Genomic DNA, 26,074 nt, shown 5'->3' with positions numbered 1-26,074 from the left:
TTGCGAGCTGAAACATATCTTCAAAATGAAAGAAGTAGGAACTTTCTAGTAATTAAACCAAAAAAAAACCTATATGGCATCATAGTTCAACCATACATTGTGAAAAAGAACGAAAATAAAATGAATAAAAAAAGTGACTTTTGGACATTTTTAAAATTGCCTTTTACACAATGAAGAGACGGGATTAGCTGTGTCCAAATCCATTAGATACATGACCAACTAGATATACCATTCTCTGCTGAAAATCGCATTCAATTATCTTATTCTATTTATGTGATATTTAAAAAACCTGCGGACATTTACTTTCTGAAATGACTGTGCATTGTCTACAAGGGAGTTCGGTACAAAGAAGGCATTCAGAAGATCACTCTATACAACTGCACTATTCTTATGCTGTTATTGCGAATTCTTTATGCTTCCTGATTTCATCAGTTATAAGCCTGGGAATGTCACGCGCACACGGAGTCATTCGAAAAATGCAGTACAAAATGTATAGATTATAAAAATGTTCATGAAAGCACGTGAATATGAAACCAAAACCAAGTTGTTTACCTCAGATCGTGACAGACCACTTCCTTGAAATCATATGACGTCTTTAAGAGTCAATTTGTTTGAGATTGCCGTCTCAGAATTAGTCATGTTTTACTAAATCTATGTCATATAAGAGTATTCAGAAGAGTTTGTTCTGTTTAACCGCTAATCTGCCGAGCATCAGGCCACACTCAATTTTTTAGACACGTGTAGCAGCATGCGATTTCAAACACATCTAGCTCAAATCTGAAAAAGGTCCAGTAAATCCAATGGTTTCACAAGAAAGACATCATGGATTCTGGGGCTAATGTGTGGGACCTCAGGCAGTTCTACATTTAGTACCCCTGAAGTTGTGAAATCCGATCATATATGACGACCCGTAAATGAAACTTGAATACTGAGGTCAAATGAACATAATCACAGGGTGTTAAACAACAGGCTGTTAAAAAACAGGGTGTTAAAAGGGCGTGGTCTTCATGTAATCAATATCACCACGAGGAATAGTTTGAATTGCTCAATTAGCACATACTTACAATATTCAAGGATATAATCAAGGCTAAGATAATCATTTCCCCCAATGTAATTATAAAGACAAAATGGCGCAAAGCGAGAAATGTTAATCTTAATCGAAAACAAAATGGCCAATAATTAATCGATGCAAACCCTTTGTGGCTTAGTTATATCGGGTGGTCCGAAAAAACTGGAACACACTTTATCAGGCCGTAACTCTAACACGTTTTAAACGAATGTTTCTTATTATTATTCAGCGTTCGCCCTGCACTCGTTCGCTCTAGGCTTGTAGTAAAACTTCAATATTTTCCAGGGAGTATTCCTCATCTAAGACGAGATGAGCGTTTTGCGTGCCACTATGGTTAGGCGCCAATTCAGTATATTTGGCCGAGTGACTCCGATTTCGGCAAGGGGTAGAGTCCACGCAAGCTACTTATGTTTCTCACTTGATTGGTTCTTTAACCTACCCTGCCATAGATACAAGAAACCTCAGTTTTAAGTCTCATTCGCGATATACTAGCGTTAGAAAAAATCGGGACACAGGCGAGATGAGAGTATTGGGAGACATCAAAATGAACAAGGGAATTTTCGTACAAGAAAATAAAAAATGCTATCAAGATGAGTGTATTCTTCTGAAATACCTGTAACGAATGACACAGACGGGATGACAGTATTTATGGGCAAATGTTGCCAAAAAATTCTATCTTGTTTTGAAAAATAATAAGAAAATGGTATCAAGCGTTTTCGAACCCTCGTCCTCTGGATTCTGAGCGCGACGTCCAAGCCACACGGCAAATCTGACTATCCACTAGATGTGGGACTGCGAATAACATTTGATCAACCTCAAACCTCGCTTACGTCATGTTGATCAAAGAAGGTCGGGAGTTGGCCTATGTGGAAGAAAAAAATGGCGGTATGGAATCTTTGGAGACGGCTTTCAGGACGGAATATAGCAGCAAGTCTCTGTCCTCCCCGTAAATAGCGGTGTAGGTTTATTTGTTGATGGGGAAGGGATTTTTTTTCTCACCTATTTTCCATAATTCTAACTCGGATAATCAATGATGGAGTTTAGGTGAATATTCTCTCTGTTAGTTCCCGTGCTTTTACAGGTTATATTTCTACTTTTTGGGGAGGTTTTCGGACGGATTTCCCCCTTTCGATTGTCCACGTGCTAGTATTGTACTAGGCCTACTATCGATTTTTTTCTCGTCAAGGGTCTGAGACCGGGCGTATAGCATTTTATCTAGTACGTCCTCCCTACAAATAGCGGTGTAGGATTTTGTTGATGGGGAGGGATATTTTTCATTTATTTTCCGTAATTCTAATAACTTGCATTTTTTTCTTTCAGGTTCTCATCAGTGCACACACACAAACATGGCTGTACATTGTATTCCGTCAGCATGGTTTGACATGGCCTACATGTACTTGTGTGTTTCCCACAGTCAAAATCCAGCACTTCTAGTGTTCTGCTGACAGACTGACGGCAGCGCCACTGTTTCGCCGTATACTATCATGTTTCTGGCAGACTTCTGAAGGGTGTTTCGGGTGTTTGCATTTCTCTCTACCACCTCTCTACCACCTCATTTATTACTCTCGCATCTGTCACATTTGTCACCTGGAGCGCGGTGGTATTTTTTTTAAACATGGACGCTTCTGTTTTTGTTCATGCAGTTCAGCTTTAAAGCCACGTAAGAAATCATGATGATATCCTGTGCGTGGATAGGGATTTTGCACAGTTGTGTGTGCATTTGTCACTTTATGATAGCAAAGTTCAGTATGTTTGAAGTAATAGGAAAATGTGATCGACGAATCTACGACTTTTGTAGTTGAAAAATAAGGCCAAAACCTATCAATTAGGGTATGCATACTATGCATACCCTAATTGATTTGCCTTATTTCCAATAAAAACCGAAATAACCTAGTATGCATTGTCCTATTACTTTAGATTTATTACAACATGTCAAGTCTGTAAAGTCTGTACACTGGTATTTGATAACAACAACACAGCTGATTCATGCAATCCGTGTGACTCACTCGAGTGAAGAGTTCAGTTTTTTTCTTTAGGATAAAATTAACTTTTGGACTAGATTCAAAGAGAAACCTATTCAAGAACGAGCATAAGGTGGTATTGATTGTCTGAACGTCCTGGTATGTCAGATGTACATTTGAGTGATTGAAATGTAATAACAATTTTTAATCTATGAACTTCCTGGTATGTCAGGTGTACATGTAAGTGAAATTTAATAAAACAATTTAATCTAAGTAATGATAAATGAGTGATAAAAACCAAAAGGTTAATTGCCCAACGTGCATACAGCAATATGGCAGCTCACAGGAAGACGAAGGGGCATTTAAATAAATTAATGGTACAAGTACCTTCTATTCCATCACTAATCCCTGAAGTAAATACGAAGCTTTCCTTCGAGACTGAGGAGCTTGATGACATAGATAAAGTTAAAGAAATTGAGTTGGCAAAGGAGTTTGGCAAGCCTGTTGTTACCATTAGAGTGAATATTGATAGAGAAGCGAAACAGGTTTTTGAATACAGGGAGAAATTAGAGGAAGTACTTTTTAAGCTCAATGATTACCACCATAAAATAAGCATATCAGTTTTCGCCCAGTTCAACAGACCTAAGACCGTACAGCAGAGCTTGGATCAGTTACCCACCCCATTCAATCTCCAATGGAAAGCATAATTTCAAGGAATCAGGCAATCTATGCAGTAACCAAGCAGCTTAACTACATTAAAGCACAGATTGAGGAGATATACTTTCAAGGAAGTGGCTTGTCTCTTAACATAGTACAGTCCTGTCACATGACAATATGTTCCTACAAGAGGTGCAAAGGTGGTCATTACATTAGATTACCATTTAACACTAAAGCTAACACCAATGTGGAAACAAATGATCAGAAGTGTTTGCTCTGGAGTCTACTCGTCGCTAAATACCACAACAGCATTTCGTGTCAGGGGCAAGCAAGTTTTAATGCACCAGAAATTAACCCCTAATAGATGTATGAAAATGAGATTAAGATCAACTCATTTCCTGTATGTATTCAAAAGGATATCCCTAAGATCGAGAGTGATAACAATCTCAAGATTAATGTGTTCAAGTTACAGAACGAAACTGCTAAAAACATACGTGAAGCAAAATTAGAACCTCTCTACCTGTCCGGTAATGGTAAGAATTATGATGATAATGATGTTATTGATATTCTTTATTTCATGTACATAACTGACATCAATATGTTCTTCAGGAATGGCACTCATACTGTGTATCTCTACAGGAGATGCATGAATTACTTTTATCGTAAATCTACACTTGAGAATCATAAGAAAAAATGTAATGAACATGAATATTGCAAGATTAGCTTGCCAGAACCAAATAGTAAATTGTCTCAACTTAAGTTTGAAAAACACTCAATAAAGAATAGAGTTCCTTTTATCATCTATGCAGATTTTGAGTCAATAAACATGCCTGTAGTATCAGTAGAGAGTACTAGTAAGCAACCTTTTAAACATAACGCATCAGCAGTTGGAGTTTCTGTTAACTCTGATTATCAATATCTTTACAATAATCAGTATTTAAGTCATAGAGGCTCTGATGTTGTAGATGTATTCTGTAATTGGCTTATCAAAATGGAACAACAATTCTCTAATTTATTGAACAGTAACTTTCCTCTAACAATGACAGATGAAGACTGTGAGAGGTATCACAAAGAAACACAATGTTACTACTGCAATCAGTTGCTAGGGTACGATAAGGTCAAGGACCATGATCACTACAGTGGTAGTTTTAGAGGTGCTGCTCACAGCTCTTGCAATCTGATTGAAAAGAAAGCCATGTTCGTTCCAGTGTTTTTTCACAATCTAAGTAATTATGATTCTCAACTATTCATTAAAGATTTAATGACTGAATTACCTCAAAATAAAAAAAACTTAAATTACTTGCCAAAACAGCAGAACAATACATTTTATTTCAGTTCGGGTGTTTTAGATTCTTAGACTCATACATATTCCTACAGTCCAGTTTTGATAACATTACAAAATCAATGGTAGACGATGACTTCAAAATAACGAGACAGATGTTCCCCGATACTACATACTTCAAACTATTGAGGGGGAAAGGATCAGTTCCTTATTCATTTTACACGTCTCATGACAGTTACAATGTCACCTACCTAGAGAAGTCTATGTTCTTTGATGAATTAAAGAATGAAATGGCATCTGATTCTGCCTATGATGAAGCTAAAGCCATATGGGATAATTTTAACCTAAGAAATCATGGAGAATTCATTGACCTTTACCTAAAAACTGATGTGTTGCTTCTGGCAGATTTGTTTGAAAAGTTCAGGAAAGTAAATTTAAACTACTTTCAGATAGATCCATGTCACTGTTACTCAGCACCAGGTCTTGCATGGCAAGCTGGTTTGAAATACACAGGAATACACCTAGAACTCTAACAGATAGCAACATTTTACATACATTTGAAAAGGCAATAATGTGGTATTTCAGGTGTGATTGGAACAAGGCATGTTAAGGCCGATGATCACCACAAACTCTTGTACTTTGATGCTAATAACCTTAACGGTTGGGCTATGATGGAACCTCAACCTTATGGTAGTTTTGATATGACAGATATTGATTCAACAGATGATGATAACCTCTATCTAAGATGGATTATGTCAATACCTAAGGATAGTGAATGATGTTGACGTGGCAATTTGGTGTCCACTGCGCCTGCATGACCGCAACTGAATGAAGAGATCATTCAGGGACTGTCTGACAGCTGTGATTGTTGACCCGACGTTATGACATCATGATGACGTCATGGCATCCTTGTGACGTCATCAGTGACATCGTAGCCTGAGCCTGCATGCTCTGTTGCTCATGGCAACATGAGAGGACCAAAATGAAGGAGTTTGGCTTCTGGGCACCGTGCACTAATGGTATGAAGCAACCATGTGTGTCTAATAGGTCATGAAGGTGCAGGAAATGCGGTTTCGTCAAGAGAGACTCATCAGATGCGTGTGGCGACAAAGAAATACGGTTGGATATACAGAGGTATCCTGATATCCTGGTATCCTGGTATCTAGATGGTTAAAAGTTTAACCTGTGTGCCTAAAGAAGACACGTGAAACCGGAGAGGTTGAAACTGCTGGACAGTAAAGGAAATAAGTATACGGAGGGAAATAGTATTTAAATGACGTGGCAATGTACGTATACTTACCTTGGGAACATGAAATCCACAGGGGCTGGGTGCATTGATGAAAGTGTCATGGACCTGAAGCCCATTAATAATGCACTCTGAAGTGAGTGCGGGCCCTCGGCCCAAATGGTTGCGACAAAAATCGACCACTCACGAAGACGGGAGAGTGCGAGACTTCCTCATCACAGGCACTACAGATGTGCAGTGCCAAAGCCAGAGCGCCCTGGGATGTTCCCAGACAGTGGACACCAAGGAAATAATAACAAATGATGTTGACGTGGCAATTTGGTGTCCACTGCGCCTGCATGACCGCAGCTGAATGAAGAAATCATTCAGGGACTACGTAAGGATAGTGATGTAGGATATTCTTTGAGGTAGACTTGACTTATCCACAAAACATCAAATTCAAGTCTAAGAACTTTCCATTCTGTCCAGAGTCTCTCTTCATTGAAGATGATGAACTCAGCCCTTACCAGAAAGAGTTACTAGGTGATGATAAAAGATCAAATGTAGAGAAACTGATACTCACACAAAAGGATAAGACCAACTACATAGTGCATTACATGATGCTACAGTTTTACCTCAAGCACGGAATGGTACTTAAGAAGTTTCACTCTGTGATCAGCCTTAAACAGTCTAAGTGGTTGGCGACATACATTGACATTAATATTAAAAGGAGGATGGACTCTAAGACTGATTTTGAGAAAGATTATTTTAAACTGATGAATAATGCTTTCTACGGTAAGACCTGTGAGAACATAAAGCCCGCTACACACGAGGGATTTCTCACCAACTTAGTTGGCTTTAAAATTAAGAACAGGTGCACAGGTGACTGGAAGTTGAGAGTCGTTCACCCACTCACACGAAAGACATAATCCCAGAAATATTTAGGTCCTGCACTATATTTAGGCCAAAACCTTGTTCAAGGCTGAGTGCAAATATCTATTATTTCTGGCAGGGAAATCTTAGATCTAGAAACATGGTTGCCAATGATTTTGTTGTGTACAATGAGAGGAAGAAAAAGAAGATTTTATATATCATTATTGTAAAAAGTATCAGTGAAAAGAGGAAAAGGAGAACTCGATGGGATAATAGGAGGTTTTTGGCAAAATCGTGGATTATGAGAAGGTACAGCCTTGGCGCCTATAAAGATAGAATCAAAATATGGCCCAACTATGTTGTTGACTGAATCACACGGGGAAATTTCTCCCCCACATATGGCAAGCCAAAGCGGAATTTATTCAAGACTTTAGAATTACCATTCAAGAAGTTAGATATAAGTTCAAGAAGGAAATATATGTTCAAGACTAAAATATGTTCAACCTTGAATCAAATGTTTTCAACCTTGAATAAAATATGTTCAACCTTGAATAAAATATGTTCAACCTTGAATAAAATATGTCCAACATTGAACAAAATATATTCAACCTTGAACAAAATATATTCAAGACTCACGTGACCATATTCAAGACGCACGTGACCACAAAATTGATGACGTAGATCGTAGAATCTGTGGTACTTCTGATGCGTTCTGTTTCACGACATGATTGATTGCCTGTATAGCCTAAACACTCAAACATGTCAAAAGACAACGAGAATCCGATACAGTGGTGTCGGCCTTAAGAATGAAAGGTGAGAGGCATTGCGCATTTTGAACCTATAATTTGCCTGATATGTCTGTGAAACATGTATCGACTCTGACATTCACTCGGCATCCATGTCATGATGTGTAGGATTACAGTACATGTCAGGTGTAGGCGGCTAGGTACATGTACAACCATGTGTCAAAACCTCGTGCGAACAATTCGAGCTCCGAAACGCAACACAAGTACCATGGGTTCGGGAAAGTCCGGATGCGGGTTCGGGAAAGTCCGTAAAGCATCAAAACATGAGCAACTATGTCATCAATTTTGTGGTCACGTGCGTCTTGAATATGGTCACGTGAGTCTTGAATATATTTTGTTCAAGGTTGGACATATTTTATTCAAGGTTGAACATATTTTATTCAAGGTTGAACATATTTTATTCAAGGTTGAAAACATTTGATTCAAGGTTGAACATATTTTAGTCTTGAACATATATTTCCTTCTTGAACTTATATTTAACTTCTTGAATGGTAATTCTAAAGTCTTGAATAAATTCCGCTTTGGCTTGCCATTCCCACACTCCTTATATAAACAAAAAAATCCTTATATAAACAAAAGATGTCGTTGAGAAATAGAACAAGTCGGTAGTGCAGCCAGCAACTCCAACCAGTCGGGCAAAGTATCAGTTACCTGGTCTGGATTCCTGTTATGAATTAAAATTCCAACTAAGTTTGTGAGAAGTCCCTCGTGTGTAACAGGCTTAAGGAACATGATGGAGATTGAGTTGGTAACAGAAGGTGAACGAGCCAGGAGTATAATGGCCAATCCCAGGTTTTCATCAATATGCATATTTGACGAACATAATGCTTCTATAAGTATGAGGAAAACATCAGTGAAATTTAACAAGGAGCTACAGTACTTGCATTGTCTAAATTGTTAATGTGTGAATTTTACTATGAGGTGCTTCAACCTTATTTTGGTGAGAAGAACCTGGAACTACTGTATCTTGATACATATTCCTTTGTACTTAAGATAAATACTGATTACTTAACTGAAGACCTTAAAGGGTTAAAGGATCACTTTGACTTCAATAACTATCCCAAAAATCATCCTCTCTATGACACTAACAAGAAGAAGGTGCCAGGTTATTTCAAGGATGAGCTAGGAGGAGAAGAGATGACTGAATTTATTGCACTTAGAAGTAAGATGTATGCTTGGCAAAACAAAATTAATAAAAAACAAATTAAACATGTAAAAATAAACTGTGATAACAACATTTACATAATAATTGAACTTACAGAGGATAACAAATTCTCATTGGAAGGTAATTTTGATAATGATAATTTGTTTGTTATGATGATAGGATTTAAACAATCAAAATTTAATAAGAAAGGGAAGTACCACTCTACCAGACCTTTACTCTTTTACACTTCTTATCTTTTATTAAAATCAAATCTGGTTGATAAAAGTAATACACTCTTGAATAATAAACCTTCATATATTTTCTGTATCATACCTGTAAATGATAGTAATCAGATTAAGCTTCAAATGTACGAACTTAACTGTACTAAAGAAGTTAACATAATGTACTAATCATATCAAATTTGAAATAACTACTTACATGACTGATTTTAAAGAATCTTAAACCTGATATCGAATTACCTAAATTTGATGATGATAAAATCGTTAATTTCAGAGGAATGCCTATTGTTCTTGAATTCTTAATAGAGTTAGATCCTTGTATTAACGTAAGTGATAATGAGATCATAACTTATGAGGAAATCATAATCATCAATCTTTGGACTTTTATGTTCTAATGATACCCCATGACAGTGTCCTAATGTAATGAGGGAAGTTGAAGCAAGGGCAGTTAGTGCTCCCATCCTCAGACTTACCCATCCTAACCATTTATCCAACTCATTAGTTACTAAATTATCGTTTCTAAGATCATTGTAAAGTTCGTCCTCATCATCAACAGGTAAGAACAACTTTGCTAATTAAGTGTAAGCCTTAAGTACTGTCTTACCTAAAGAATCATTAAGTCTAGCATACATCTTTGTCTGGTAGAGTCTATGGTATTTAATTATTTCCTTCTCTGACATAACATCTAAGTCATTAAATGTTAGTTCTATCCTTGGATGTCAAATAAGGGTTAAGTACAACATAATCGATATCCATCGTTTTAAAGGCTTGATGTAAGAACAGCTTGTAGCTAATTGAGACATTAACCCCACAGTAATGTAGGTATCTTAGGAAAGGAAAGAAAACTAACCTTAGATCATTAAAATTCTCATCAGTTAAGTAACTGTTACCAATAGTATGGTTAATGAATTATGTCTCTAAATACCAATCATACTCTCCGCAGTGAAATTGAAATACCATTGACACAATATTTGAAACTAACTTAAAAGGTAGAGTATTAATACCTTTTTAATGATGATTGAACTGTCTTTTCATACCTTTCCTTACTAAGCCATTCTCTAGGACTGGAGAAGTATCCTTTAAAATAGTACTCAATGTACTCTATTAGATAATTTACTACTTTTTCTGATAGACGTCTCTGTCCAAGCCTTCTAAGTATGGTGTCAAAGTAACGTGTTTTATTCTTAATACTAATCTCTAGCCTTTTGAAGTCATCATCATAAGCAACAGCATTACAATAGGTACAAAACCTGTACTTAATAGTTTTAGTTGTGTACCTTGTTGGGTTCAAGTTTTTAGCATACTCATACAATGTCCATATCTTGTAATTACGACATATTTCAACATTAGATTCTGTACTTATGTCACACTTTTTCATAGGTGGATGTACTGCTGTATCAGGAGTATCCTAAGTATCATGAATCATCAAATAATTAGAGATATTTTTAACTCCTGGTCTTCAATACTGTCTAAACTAAAGTATTCTATTAAAGGAATGAATGTGTACATCCTTTCAAAAGTATTCATTTACTTAATATATTTTCATTATTTTTAAAGCGAATAAGGTGGCGGTGAGTTGGGTTTGATATCAACAATTGGTGCTACTACTGATTTATTATTATTTGATAATTCATGATTTGATAATTCATCTTACTTTTCTAGTTCCTCTAGCTCTTTGTAAAACTGTTCTAATCTACTTTTCCAATTATTTGGTCTTTTAGTGCAACCTCAAGTTCTATTCATTTATTAGATAAATACTGCTTTGATCTGAAGGTTCTTTCTAGGTCTTCTGGTGTACATAATTTATCTTGAGTACTGTTACTTAGAATCCTATTACTTAATTCAACCATTAAATCAACAGTTTTAATGTTTATGCCATTTAGACACATTTCGTTGTTTAAAAGCCATATCTTATTAAGTAGAGAAGCATTTTCAAATGCAATGTACATGTAATCCCCAGAATAGTTTTTTTCCACTCTGATACCACATTTTAATCTTGATAGCTTTGTTGGAACCATTTTTCATTCATCATTTTGTATATAAAATTAATTGATCTATCCAATTGCTCCTTAAATAGGTCCCAGTCTATTTTAGCACTCTTCTGTCTATTTTCTGTCTTATCCATGGGTCTTATGTTAAACCAAGCGAAACACAGTTCAGGATAATATTTGAATTCCATGATTGGTAAAACATAATCTAACTCCTCATCTACTATTGTAGATAGACTCCTCTGGTACTCTAACCATTTTCTGAAGAAACTGTCTGATGATTTCAAGTATGATGATTTCAAGTCGTTACAAGTTAACTCTCCTTTAGAAATACGGTTTAAACCTACCCTTATTTTATGACTGTCTCTATTACTACTCTTATTAAGATAACATGTGTAGCCAGAGTTCCAACATGATCTACAGCCACTTCTATTTCCATCTTCAGCGAACTCACCATCACTTAGTAATTTAACTTCATAACATTTATTGCATTTCTTGGTTAAGGTACCACATGCTTTACAATAATCCAGGAATTTATTGCGTTTATTCTTTTCAAAATCACTTTCAGGTGTTTTTACATAGCATTTAACACATTCAAATGTAGGTTCTGAAACTACTGGTTGACACTGATTAACATTGATCGTACCATAATTATTATGAAATATCTGTCCTTCCATTTCTTGCTTGATTTAATAGAAAAAAGTTTTATTAACCTTTTACTTTACTCCCTAAAGCTTTTAATTTACTCTCTAAAGCTTTTACTTTACTCCCTAAATCTTTTACTTTAGAGATTCAATTTCTGAAACTGGTAACCATTCATTGAATTTATCACTGTAACCCTTCCACTTCACTAATCCGTATTTCTTGCCTTGACTGGTCTTGTATCTTATATCTTCTCTATATTGTACTCTAGTTCATCAGGATTAGGAACATAGCTCAATTTCTCTTCATAGAAATATCCTTGAATTTCCTCCTTGAGATAATATTCAAGCTTGTAGACAATAGGATGAGTGAAGATTATCTGTTTACTTTGGAATACTTCCTCCCTGAAGTTTGGTAGGTAGCCTTTATCGAAAATGGACGTGTAGTTTGCAATTCTTACACTGTCACCTACTTTGTACTTTGGATCACCAAATGTATCTTTGAGGTGAAGACCGTAAAGGTTGTACCACACTGTTCCTTCGTTTTCCATCTTTCTGGCGTCTATTGGTTTCATACCTATTGATGAGTGAAATGTATTATTGTAGCCACTGACAAAGTCATCCAGAACATCGATCCACTTGTCAGTCTCCTTAGCAGTGAAATACCTCCACATATTTTCTTTCAATGTCCTGTTGAATTTCTCTACGACTGCTGCCATCTTGTCAGATTTTGAGGAGAACCATTCTGTGTCATTTTCTGTTAAAAGTTGCTTGAAGTGTTTGTTGTAGAATTCTGTACCGTCATCGAATTGACTCTTTTCCGGTATCACCTCTTTAAAAATCTATTTAAATGCATCTCTGATTTCTTCTCCTCTCTTACTCTTCACTGTCACGGCCCAAGCGTAACGACTGAATAGATCTATGACGGTTAAAATGAATCTGAATCCTTTATTCTTACTCTCAAATTTCTGCATGTCAACCAAGTCAGCTTGCCACTGTTGATTGATGTAAGATACCATTGTCTTTCTGAAGGGGAATTTCTTAATGGCCGGTTTATGTAGTTTGTGTGTTGGTAGTGTGTCTAGAAATGTTTTAACTTCTTTGTACTTAAATTTGTTACTGGTTTTACTACTTACAAAATCTTCCTTTACTTGTTTTCAAATTTTACTCAAAGAACTGTAAGCCACAGGACTCTCAGGGTTGTAATACAAATCCCTTAGATACAATTCTTTATTATCATCTTTTTCAATGCTTTGATTTTCATTGCCTTGATTTGCATCCATTTAAATGGGTGAAGTATTTATTCACGAGCCACATTACATGCTCATCTCTGGTGTCACCAATTGAGGTAAGACACATTTTGTCCTTGACCTCTTAGAAAAGGAGTATCGGCGCAAGTTCCAGAACATAGTAATTTTCTGTCCAACACATTTCAATAATAAGACATATGAAAGGAAATGGATTTACCAAGACAACAACGTCTACATAATTAATCCTGAAGCAGTGGCAAGTAATTTGGACCTTGTTCTTAAATTTGCTACTCTAACCTTCAAAGGAACAAACACATTATTTTTAATTGATGACTATGCTAATTTGAGATACACAAGGAAGAAGGTGTCTGAGTTATGTAATATTGCCTTTTCCAGTAACTGTCTGGTTACTAGTTCAAAAGTACAATTCAGTCGTTAAAGACTTCAAAGAGATTATCAGGCTCGTAGTCCTGTTTTTAAACAAGGATGAATCAGCTATGAAAAATGCCTTAGAAGAAAATAGTGTTATTCCTAAAGACAAACGACAGTATTACATAGAAGAACATAAAGTTAAAAAAGAATCAAAATTAATCATAAGGTTGCAACATCCATTTGGATTTACTCTCCCTTCCTCTTTCTAAAAAAAAGTAATAGACCCCTAATCCTAAACCTAGGACAATCCATAGGTACTCATATTTCTTCATTTCATCACTAGGTTGATAGTAGTCACTTAATTTAGGTTTCTTAGGTAATGTTATTGGTTTATCAGGGTGTAAGTGACTGTAAAGAGTAAGCGCAGCGTCAGTATTATTAAAATCAATAGCAGCCTGGTTCTCTCTCTTTATTTCAATGTTAACGAAGTCAACTGAATTCTTTCTATGTTCTTCATATTCCTCTGATGATTTATTTAACTCTTCCATAGCCCTATTATGTCTTTTAGTTTCAGCTTGGTAACCGTTCTTGTCTAGTGCCTTAAAAAGGTAACCAGTTCCTGTGAATGCTAATCCGTTGACTAAAGCGCCTCCAACCATCATAGCAATACCTGTCATTTAATTAGCTTGAATTCCCTTTATCAACAATTGATATCTTACATCAAAACCATTAAGGTCGATAAGGTCACCGTATTCATATGTTAATTTAATCTCTATTTTATTGAATCTTGATTTACATGGTATTTTTATTGGTTTAGCTTTCTTTATCGGTCTAATGGCCAGAACATCTGACGGTTCCCCGTTATCAAGTACTCTATCATTGTTAATCATGTCACAGTGTAAAACAAAATAGTTTATTGGTCTGAAATTCATTGGATAATCACTTGCGACCAAACCATCTTGAGAAGAATGAGGCCATTCAGAACGTTTAAGTGTCAGTTCGTGGATGGACCATGCAAAATCTGCAAAAAGTGCTAAGGTGGGGGTTGAACAGAACCGGCCCGTATATTGACCATAAGTTGAACCTAAGGCATGATGATGATTGCTGAAGTGATTCCTCGATTAATCACTCAGAACAGGAATAAGGGACCGAAACGTTTTTGGCCCTTTTTTAATAAAAAAAGCAGTTATTTCTCTGCAAAATATGCTTGTTTATTTTGATTTTTTCCAGCTTGAATGCAAAACAAATATAATATATCATATAAAAGTATGAAAGTGGGATTGTAAAGGAATAATTTCATGGTAGTCTGAATTTTTTGGGGGTGGGGGTTTACTGCCAAGACCCCCCTGAAAAGGGTCTTACCCTCTAACAGTGAAAACAACGCAGTACTTCATGACGAAAATCTCATCTTCTGCGGGGGTGAGGCCAATGATGTTTGGTTTGGAGTAAAGGTTAAAAATTTTGCAATTATATGCCGAAAACAAAACCTTGCCCGCGGTTTTAGTTTTTTCATAGTATGTCCTCAAAGAACCCATATTTTCCCACTCTTGAGATAGTTCCACTGTTTCACAACAGGTGGCACTTTTTCATGCTATTGCCTTATAACCTATTTTTGAGAGTTTACGGCATGTGGAAGGGGTTTCAAATGACCATCATCGTCATATAGGAGTGTAGGATCCAATCCTCCCCTCATCCCCACCCCAAAAAGGGGTAAAATAGGGCTCGGACATCGGCTGGCATAGCCACGGCCCATGTGGAATTAGTCCACAGACGTTTATGAGAAAAAAAAACCAACTAAAACACAGGTTTCAGTCATTCATGCCATTATGGCCATGGAAAGTCAAGAAAGCCCGGCTCTTCATGGTCTAAGATGTTCATTTTTTGCTGTATCTAACTCGTATGATTGTGAACTAATGAAAAAAATATCCAGGTGATGTCAGTGTGGTACCCTTGCACCAGTGCACGAAGGATGTGAGACGGCATTTGAAAGGTTTGCACACTGCAGTTTCTACTGTACTGTGCATTCTCAGATTCTGAATGGGAACTGAGTGATTGCCCTTCGTTCAGGACATTTCGACTTGCAAAGCCCTTTGTTGAGAGAAAAGACAATATGCCCTTACCATCGCTATAGATTGGGTTTGTGTTGGACGTCCCCCAGGAAGTGCCAGCACCCTCTTCACCGATTATGCTCAACGAGGAAAACGTACCGCGGTGTCGGTAGTGTAACTTCCAGGGAAGTCTACGAAACGCGGAACGTGCTGTTGCCGGTTGGGTCAGGTAAGCATTGCCGATTAAAATGTCGTCTTGTTTAGGCCTACGATTTATCTAAAAAATATGTTTGTCAATTTGGTCTCGAGTAGGCCCTCGGCCCGATGGTACAGTTAGTTGCTTTTATTCCCCCAATTAATTGAGTTTGAAAGATCGGGTAATGCCTGATATCATGACATGAATGACACTGTAACGTAAAGTATTTTATATATTTTTCAGGGATTTGTAGAGATTGCATACAGCAACACAATGAAGAAAAGAAGGGTTCCCTTGGCTCCCAGGCCCAGACATTTCTAGAGGTAAGATTCATAATGTACTTTCAAGTTCATGAACATGATGAATTGGCCCTTTCGAGGCAGGCAGAGAGGGCCCGACCACCACAATTATAGACCTAACAAACAAATGACTGCATACCAAGGCCATTGTACGCGCCATTGCTGAATTTGTTGTATTTTTATAATAAATTCAAGTTGTTCTGACAGGTCTACCTTTGGAGCAGTACAGCTGAAATCATCAATTTCTTCAAAATAAATCTGAAAATATTTGCTGAAAACAGCTTCTTCAAAAAACCAAACAGCTTCCCTAAATTGAGAAATTCTAAAACTCTGGAAGCTGTTTTTGGCTCCAGAAGCAAAAAGCTTATTTTCATGCCTTGAATGTCTTTGTAACTTGAATTTCACCTCCACACTGATCTGTTTACAGCCTCTCCCTTCAACATCAACTGGTAGGCACACTGTGCCAGCTCCATCAAAGGTTGCTACATGGCAGTGGTAGAAATTCACTAAGAGGTTATGGTGGAGAGGTTGTCATGGCAAGGCGTAACAAAGTTCACTAACTTTGTCTACCAGCATGATGGGCTAGAGGTAACATGTGGTTACAAGATTGGTACTCCACAGCGCTTTTCCTACAAGACACTGTTGAAGAACAAGAAGGCACAAGACACAACCAAAGTGGCCTTTGCTGTGGAGTATGCGCGTCCAAATACCCTTGCTGGTACTCTTGGGCAGTCTGCAGTAACTATGGCTGTTAGTGTTACCATTACTTGTTTGGAGCCGACCTACAGCAAAACCTTCAAAACCCAGGAGGACCTTGATCTCCATATTGCTGCAGGCAAGCATTCTGTGGATTCGATCGACACGAAGTTTGACACAATTGCTAGGAAGTGGGCCAGTACGGTATCAGACGTCACAACAACGACGCGTCCCATGATGACTGGAGACTCTGATATGTCGCCTGCAACCAATCCTGTTCCTGCTGGATGGGCGGTGAAGGCTCCACGACAGAGCAAACGATTTGCTCAACAAGTAAAGGACTTCTTGTTTGAAGAGTTTATGCGAGGTGCCAAAACTGGCAAAAAGGAGAACCCTGGCCTTGTGGCCAAAAAGATTAAGAACCAATTTGAGAGGGATGATTGGCTGACCACCCAGCAAGTCAGTAGCTATTTCTCGCGTCTTGCTGCCCAGGAGAAATGCGGGCGTTTGACAAGAGAGACAGCGGACAAGTACTCCGAGGATGACCACCAGTTGGCAGCTTCAATGATGACGAGGTCCAAGCAGCGTGCTGAGATCATTGAACAAATTGATTTGTAGACTGGGGAAGATTACATGTATTGAACAAATTAGAATAATATTTTGGTACGTTTAGGTATGTGTGATTATAATAATGCTGGAGATTGTATTCACATGGTTCATTATTTACTCGTCCCAGTATCGCACATAACGCACATAAGCATCATTGTCAAAACTTGTCACTGACTACTAGTATTCCAGTTCCTTATACCCAAGCCACTTACATGCACATAGTTCTCGAAACTTGGATGTCTTTATTATTTCTTTTTGTACATAATCAAACTTAGTTTATTTATCATGTCTGTAATGAGTGCTTGAAGCTTGAATTGAATGCCTTTATTATTTTGTTTGTACATATTTCAAAAACATTTTCTGTCATGTCTGCAGTGCCTGAAGTTTGGGTGCCTTTATTATTTCATTTTGTACGTATCAAAAATATTTTCTGTCGTGTTTTTAGTGCTTGAAGCTTGAATGCCTTCATTTAATATTTCATTTTGTACATGGATATCGAAAATAAAAGTCTGTCATTTCTGTATAAAAAAATAAACATAGTAGATTTGTATTGAAAAACAAAAGGTTTCCTTTTGTTTATCTGTTGCATAGAAATATGCCAATGAGAAGCAAAATGTCAAGCTCAAGTACATTACGCAAGGACTGCCAGCTTATTGCCTTGATGTTGGAGGCAGCAAGAAGAAATCTCATCTTCAGAGGACTTGGCCCTAGCCTGGGTCGTCAAGTGACTGGAAATAAGAAAATCCCATAAATTTCGGACTCTAAATGGGAAGAACAAAGGATTTCAGGATATTCTGGTTTCCTCCTACATTGTAGGTAGGCCTACATTTCAGCCATTTATTCTCCCATGTTGTGCATCACTGTTGAAAAATATCATCTGGCCAAAGTGGAATGAAAATTTAGTTTTATAAGTTGACAACAGATGGCAGCACTGTATGAATTGTGCTAAAAGGCCTATGAATGAACTTACGTAAGAGGACCACCACTCATAAACGATAATCGCGGGCAAGGATTTTCTTTCAGATTGTGTAAGCATGTGTCCTGCCTGTAATCCCTGGCAAGTCACATGATCTGAATACCCGCAGAAGCCGGGTAAATGGGCCCTGAACATGGGCATGTGAAGATGGGCCTTTTGGGGGTAGGGGGTGTGGTTTTTGCCATTTCTCCCTTATGCTACCAATATCTTTTATGACCTTCTATGGAAAGGTAGATAATATGATAGGAAAGGACCTTGCCAAGTTGGAGTAACACAGGTAAAACTGTTTTTTTTCTATGAGTACTCAATGAGGCCTCTTGAAGTACATGAAAAAATGGCCACCCGCTGGGCCCTGAAACTATCGAGTCTAAATTTGGGCATACCCCTGAATCGAATTTGCTCATATTTTATATTCTTTATAGTTTAGGTATAGGTATAGTTTAGGTATAGGTATGTCTCCACCAAATTTCATTGATTTTGGTGGGACACCACCTTAGCACATTTTGCATGGTCCAACCACGAACTGACACTTAAAACCAAACAGTTCATTACTTTTATCCATAAACATAATTTGATATCTATTCTCAAATCTTCTCTTAAGTAAGTGTACGATAGTCTTACCAGTGAGTTCTTCTAAATCAAATCTAACAGCATATCTACTTAAGATAATTGTTCTAAGTCATAAAGACCATCAGGTATCATAATAAGTATCATGTATTTATCTCTTATCTGGATTTTGTTGTTCTTCCCAGCTTCACTTATGTTGTGAAAGGAACAAGGTATTCATGCATAAGTTAAACTAATACTAGATGCATTCTGAATTTCTTTGTTGAGATTAATAACTAAATCACTTGAAATCTGTTCTGGGTATTCGCTAGAATCAATGTTTAACACAGTTTTCATTTTATTTAACTTAATGTAAAAGTTACTTCATTATGTTTCTGGGTAAGATACCTTGGTCATAAAGGTACTCTAATGTTCCACCCAGTTTAAGAATCTCTTCTAGGTTTGCATAACTTGGTGAACCAATGTTAATTCTTAAAAACCTTCTTAGTAAGTAAGCATAACCAATAGTTGTTGTTGCTAATAGTACACTTTGATACAGAGTATTGATTATGTCTTTCTTTCCTGGGAATCGAACTCTGCTCTCTGGACTTTGTTCTGAAATAATGTTGTAAAGAAGCAATCTGTGAATTCTGGATGTTTACCTGAGTATCAGAAACAACGAATATGTGCATTTTGTATGGTCCATTTCCTGTTTCTTTTGTTATTGATAACTGGATTCCATCCTTTGTGTTCTGAAGTCTCTTACCAGAACTGTGGATCTCAAGTCCAACCACAACCCGTAGTGATTTGAATCACCATAATACTTCTTCATTGTCATGTAACAGTCATGAGTTTTCTTTAAAAACCTCTGACATGAAGTGTTTTTTTTATCTCATCCCATTGATCCATCATTCTCATTCCTTCTGGGAACACCTGATTAGAAACACCCTCTATTGTAATCTGTACTTTAGTGATATTTGGGTTTTCAAACATCTCAGAAACTCTAGATCCATCGGCATAATCAGACACGAATAGAAGCAATATGCCTCTAATTGACATCCTTGGAAAATTTATGTTCTCGTTTATTAATGTTTCATTTGAAGTAACATCGACTGTCTTAAAATGGTCTACCCAATCGTAAAATATTGAAAATCCAGAGTTGTATTGATACTCAGTTGACTTGCAATCATCTTATTAGATAATGTGTCATACTCAAAACAGATATTTTCAAGTTTGTAGTTCATAGATACAGTTTTATCTGTTACTATTATTTCCTCCTTGGGTGCTAATGTAATCTCAATAATCACATCCTCGGAAATTGGAAACTTGTAAAATGGAGCATGGTTGTGGAACAGTTCAAAATCTAATGGTATCTTGTATTTGCTACCAAACACTTTCTTAAGTGTCTTTTCATCACTAGTTTCACCAGTGACATTAGCTTCAGTTACACCAGATCTTAACTTCCTTAGATTGTCTGATTGAATACCTTGAAACACCCTATCGTTTCTTTCCTCTTCTGTTAACCACAACTCTTTAAATGTTAAATAATGATTGTATTCGTTTAGATCAGATACCTGTTCTGTTCCCCAATTAATTACCATCTTTGATATTTGGTTTCTACCGAGGTTATTAACCACACTGTTTTTGGAATCCCCGGAAATGGTGACATCAGCAGAAAGATAAGGAGATTTTTGTACAAAGAATGTATTCTCTTCCAATGCCGGTATTCTAACATACAGTGTTCCTTTGGATTAGCAGTTCAGGGGTTATGAGTGATAATGTGATGTTTTTTTATCAGCTTTCAAACCAAGTGGAATATTATGTACTCTATCAGTGTTTAATAAATATCCTGTTGCCATTCTATTTATTATTAATGTAAAATCATGAGTCACCATATTAAGAAGTAATAATGAATTTTTACTTCTTACTATTACTGAGCTATCAAATCATGATTCAATATTACTTCTTAATACTTCTACATTCATTTACTGCTCTAAATCCACCTATCAATCCATAGATTATTGAACCAATAATACTAATCAATGTTATTATCATGTGCTCAGTCAGAAAACCAACAACACTAGCCACTGTTTTCAATAGGAATGAGACAATAGACCCGATTATTCCAGGTAAAGCAGAAGCTGCTTTCTTAGCCAGTTCCTTAAGCCAATTAGCAAACTTCTTGAAACCTTCTTTTACTTGATCTGGTATTGACGGTTTTGGATTAGGATCTGGTTTAGGGTCTGGTTTAGGATCTAGTCCTGGTCCTGGTCCTGGTTTAGGTCCTGGTGGTGTAGGTTTAGGTCCTGGTGGTGTAGGTTTAGGTCCTGGTGGTGTAGGTTTAGGTCCTGGTGGTGTAGGTTTAGGTCCTGGTGGTGTAGGTTTACGGACATCTTTTAAAGTGTTACTGATGATAAAACCAAGAGTTGTGAAGATCATAACTACAGATGATATTATGGCACCAATGGTTAAACTGTCACTCTTAAAAAGTAACTTAATTCTATCATTTAGTGAAATAGTTGAATCTGGTTTAATTAATACATCTTTTATTAAACGTTTAGCACTTTCAGTTTGTGACTCCCTCTCACTGTCAATCCGCCATACCTTTGCTTTTTCTTCATACAGTTTGTCTTCTAGTTCAGTTATTTCTTTTTTCAACTCGTCTATTTTTCCAACATCTTCTTCTACCGGTATTACATAGTCTCTTTGTAAATTTTCAAGCTGTTCTTTTAGTTCCATTATCTGCATATCCTTTTCCACTTTTACTGTAGCAAGAATATCACCAGCCTTTTTTAATCCTTTAAGTTCCCTAAATGCATACTCTGTGAAACCTAATTCTTTAAGTTCATCATCAGTTGCATCAATCAACCTATATATTGGTTTGGGTGATTTAATAACTTCATCGATTTCTGTCTGTGTTTCACCTGATAATAAATGTTGTCTTACAGATGCTGGTCCTTCCATAGGCACTGTTGTTTCACCTGGAACATATGGTCTTGAATCTGGTTGGATCATTTCTTTAATCTTGTCAGCAAAAGTTACACCAAATTCTTTTGATAATGTACTTTCAGAATAGAACTTTCCTTTAGTACCATAGGTTAAAGAAATTGCCTTTACCATTTTTTTCTTCTTCACATCTTCTGATATAATATCTATTTCTTTCATTTTAGATTTTTTTTTTTCTTCAGTAAAACTAGAGAGTTCCTTTTCATCAGGTAAATGATAAAGTTTATTATTTTCAACATAAATACGTGGTGCTAGATTACTCAGTTTTTTATCGTCATAATTCCAATATGATCTTTTCAATGCTTTATCAAGTTTAGACTCAATTTCTGTGTAAATTGATTCTTGTATCACAAGATATGTTGCGATACCTCTTGCTCTTTCTGGTGTAGAGAATTTATTCTCAATAGTTAAATTACTTACATTTGTGCTGTAGCTTGTATCACTAGTTTCACGAATTCTATTTCAAATATTAGCATCCATACTTTCATCAATAGTTTCAGTTGGTCTAAGACCACCCATTTCCCCCATTTCAAAATCTTCACCTCCCTCATACATATTTATTATTGCTGAAATTATCTTATCAGAAATTATTTCATCATAAATTATCTTATCAGAAATCACATATTTTGTTATCACATAAATTGCTGTCACATAAATTGTTATCACATAATCATAAAAACAATAAATGTTCCAGAGACTGCATACATCATGAACTTAATTGTATCATGCGTTTCATTGTCATTTTTAATAGTGAAAGGAGTAACAATATCCTTAATAGGAACATCAGTACTAGTTCTGTCTATTTTCTTCTACAGTCGTCTTAAAAGGAGGATCATGAACTTTATCAACATTAGTCTTAACTTTTATTTTCTTAATACTGTCTCCTTCCATACGTGGTGTTGCTACTTTCTTCTTTTTATTGATATCGTTAATACCAGGTTAAGCATTACTTGGAGCTATCAAGATGTTATTATTGTAGTTATCTATCTTACCTACATTAAGAACAATGTTTGACCCTATGATGTACAGGCCAGGTCCTATTACAAAATCTAGTCTTGTATGTGTTTTGGTGACAGCATTCTGATATCTTAGAATTGAGGTCAGAATATCCACATGTTTATCAATTGCATCCTTTAGCAGCTTTTTAAACTCCATCTGAGCATCTAATTCTGTCCCGGGTATTCCAACTATCGGTGTTCTAGTTTCTCCCTGTGATCCCAAAAGACAGTACACAAATGCCCTGATAGAGTCATTCAATCTCTCTATCCCTGGATTCGAAAAACCTGATGATTCAATAGTCATAAACTGTTGATATGTTCGACATGGTTTCTGTTCTATCATATCAAATACATTTTTATGTCTACTGACATGATCCTTGATGAAGGTATCTGGATACTTAAAATTAGACATACCTACATCCCAATCAGACTTAAACATTGGTGGCATTCTGTTCATATACACTTGCATCATAAAGAAATTAATTTTCGAATTATTGATGTAATAACCTGGATCTGTTATCTTCGGATCGTAATCCGGTACACTCCAGGAAGTCCACCCCTCATTACTTTTAAACACTGATAAATCATATTCATCATTTAGCTTAAACTCACTCAATAACTGTTCTAGTTTATTATGATTTATGCTATTGTTAACTTCATTGAAAAGTTTTCACCTGGTAAAGGAATTTGCAACATTTTCATGATTTTACAAATTTGATAATAAGCATGAAATCTGTAAAATGGTCTTATCATTGTATTACTGTGGTTTAAATGGTCATCAATTGAAATCCGACAACCAATTGTTGCAAACCATACAGCCAGTTTAAATTGATTCTGGTAAAACGATAGTGGATTATTTATCAGTCCTAGACAATCCTTACTATTTTTTAAACTTATTAAACCAGGAGTTACGTTAAATTATTTTAGAGAGAAAAAACTATTAGGGGTAACATGGTTATTTACCTGATGATATGTTGAAAAGCACTATTATTCCAATCGTTAAAAATGGTAAGAAGTCAATATGGGACTCAGCAAATTACAGGGTTATAGCCCTAAATAGCCCTCTTTGTAAATTGCTAGAAACAATCATACTTGAGAAATGCAAGGAGCAATTGATGTCGTCTGATATGCAATTCGGTTACAAAGCTGGTGTTTCTACTACAAATTGTACAAATGCGGTTAATGAAATTATACAGTATTATCTAAATGGTGGAGGACAAGTTTACGCTATGTTGCTTGATGCGTCCTAAGCTTTTGACAGGGTTGAATACACCAGGCTCTTTCGACTACTAATCAAGAAAAATATAAGTTTATTTTTAAACGACAACAACGCATTTCAAATGCATTCCATGATGACGTCATCCTCCACAAAAAGGTGGTTTCTGGAACTACTGGCAAATTGCTATCAATTAAGTCAGCTGGGACGAGATTGGCAGTTGGAAGGGTAAAAATTGTGGAAGGAACGCACCCGATTTCACGCGGTACTTGCACAGTGATTCCACGGTTTAGTACTGACTATTCCATGGTTTAGCACAGGTCACAGGGTTTCACTGATTCCAAGTTTTATCAACTACCGTTCATATGACTTGGTGTGATGAGGGAATTACCTCCGTCTCCAAATGCTATACTCACTTTCTGTTTAATTGGGCGTGCATAAGAGGTCACTGGTCTAAAATGCTTTGCTGAGTTTTCAGAAATCTCCTGCATTTGTCCGTCACCTGTTCAGAAAGCATTGAGTCCTCTGCCATATGTCTGCCATTTTGTTGAGTTGGCCTTGTCGTCGTGTGAACCTTAAGCTACCCCCCCCCCCCCCCCCCATGCAACCACCCCGTTCATAAACTCTCCTGCCACTAGCTCATTAAAAATCACGTTAAACATGTTAAAGTTTAAGATTATAATACAGTGATGTCAATGGAATAGTTTCATGACATACTAATTCTTTTTACAACAATACTATATGTTGTGATTACTGTTTATATTGATACTCGTAGATGAAGATTACTCGTATTTCTTCTGTTGTATGACCGGAGGTGATGGAGGCAAGTCGACACAAACAACGAGCAATTATCGTTTCAGCCGATTTTAATCGCTCATATGTGGGGCACTTCCAAAGGGCATGCTGCCAGTTTGATACATTGCCCCTCCAGTGAGTCGTGCCCAAAGTTTGATTTCTGTATAAAATTGGCATTTTAAGGGTTAAAGCCTCGATACGCAGGGTACTTCGCCTTTATGACCCGATATCACTGAGGACCGAGTATTGCAAATGAAGCAAGTAGAATATATACATGAATTTGTGTGAAACCATCCATCCAGTTCAAACAAAAACCAGAAAAGGTTTAGTCCGACAAAAACTCCATCAAGTTCTGAAATTTTCACTTTAAAATACGCAAAAGAGAAGTGCCGTTAAGACCAAGGAGGATACCGCGGTGACGTCACATCACGTGATCCTGACCCATATTAGTGATCGCTATGGCCAATCAGAATCAGTCTACTGACAGCACCAGCACTGAACACATCTCCATGTCTCACTGTCTGGTGCGCTCCTGTACACAAAAACACCAATAGACATGAAATATTGCAATACCTAGTGTGGATTCTTCCTGTGTAAAATAAAATTTACAGAGCAGATTAACTTCCACGAATAAAAAAGACGTTTGGCGTGGCCAAAGTGCGGAAATAATGTCTCCGCTAAAATACACTACGAAATACACTAGGCAATACACTACGCAATATACAGTAGAGATGCAGTTGAGTTTGTTATTGTTTTGACTTAGAAGCCCGCCCATATCATAATATATTCATGTATTCATGAAGTATGAACTCATTTCTGTCCCATACAACTCTAAGAACAGTCAATGTCTCCTTAAATCATCACCGAAACCGCGATATCCGCAGGAAGATTTCGTTCTAGTGTCCGAAAATGCATGATCTTACAGGGGCGCTAACTCGACAAATAGAGGGGATCTATGGGGATCTATGCGAGTTTTAGGTATTACAGGTCTCGAACTTGTAAAATCTGTAAACATGCCTCCACATCCCATTATGATAATGAAGAGATTGCCCCATATCTGGGAGACTGTTTTGAAACCATCGCTAATTTTGGAAGATCGGTGCCTGCTATTTGGTTTAAAAAACCTTATTTTTCCCCATCAAAACAGCACTTTTCATTATTCAAATGATAGCTTATTGTCTG

General features: G+C 36.7%; 1 protein-coding gene across 6 annotated transcripts in view; it reads right to left on the bottom strand.

The window, feature by feature from the left end:
* The window catches only part of LOC135497818 (uncharacterized), a 205,727-nt gene that overhangs the window by 155,485 nt on the left and 24,168 nt on the right, over positions 1-26,074 (bottom strand). The window lies entirely within an intron of this gene.

This window comes from Lineus longissimus, chromosome 13 (assembly GCF_910592395.1).
Source record: "Lineus longissimus chromosome 13, tnLinLong1.2, whole genome shotgun sequence".
Lineage (NCBI taxonomy): Eukaryota > Metazoa > Nemertea > Pilidiophora > Heteronemertea > Lineidae > Lineus > Lineus longissimus.
The sequence above is the reverse complement of the archived record's forward strand: the minus strand, read 5'-3'. Positions and strand labels throughout refer to the sequence as shown.